The sequence below is a fragment of the Gobio gobio genome, assembly GCF_949357685.1.
Source record: "Gobio gobio genome assembly, chromosome: 14".
Lineage (NCBI taxonomy): Eukaryota > Metazoa > Chordata > Actinopteri > Cypriniformes > Gobionidae > Gobio > Gobio gobio.
The window spans coordinates 49810944-49811761 of record NC_137107.1 but is presented as its reverse complement, the minus strand read 5'-3'; positions in this window follow the sequence as shown (position 1 = coordinate 49811761).

Here is an 818-nt window from a genome sequence, read left to right as displayed (position 1 = left end):
ATTCTGGGTATTAATGACATCATCATAAACAGTCTTCGGCGTTCCGGATCTTGAATGCATCAGGTGTGAGTGTTTAATGTTTCTACAGTGGCAGAAGCAGCATTATGCTCACGTTATCTCAGTGTTATCTCAGCGTTATCTTAACGTTGCCATGGTCTTATCTGTGTAAGTGCATGTCTGTAAACTGATTTGTTTCTTGTGCTTGATGAAAAAGGCAGGAGGTTTTTCCTCATCGTCCAGTACGAGACGAGAGCTGTGAAATATAATAAAGAAGTAATAGTGATTGTCATTTGTCCCAAAAACAGAACAACGATTGATCATTTGATCGCGTGTGTGTGTGTGTGTGTGTGTGTGTCTGTGACTGTGTGTGTGTGTGTGTGTGTGTGTGTGTGTGTGTGTGTGTGTGTGTCTGTCTGTGTGTGTGTGTGTGTGTGTGTGTGTGTGTGTGTGTGTGTGTGTGTGTGTGTGTGATGGGTAGGTTTAGGGACAGGGGCAGTGTAAGGGGATAGAAAATACGGTTTGTACGGTATAAAAACCATTACGCCTATGGAATGTCCTCACATTTCACAAAAACCCCTGTGTGTGTGTGTGTGTGTGTGTGTGTGTGTCTGTGTGTGTGTGTCTGTGTTTGTGTGTGTGTGTGTCTGTGTCTGTGTGTGTGTGTCTGTGTTTGTGTGTGTGTGTGTCTGTGTCTGTGTGTGCGTGTGAGTGTTTCTCTGTGTGTGTGTGTGTGTGTGGGCATGTTTTTGTGAAATATCAGGACACAAATGTGTATAATGACATGGGTATTACAAAAAGAGGGTGAAATATGAGGACGT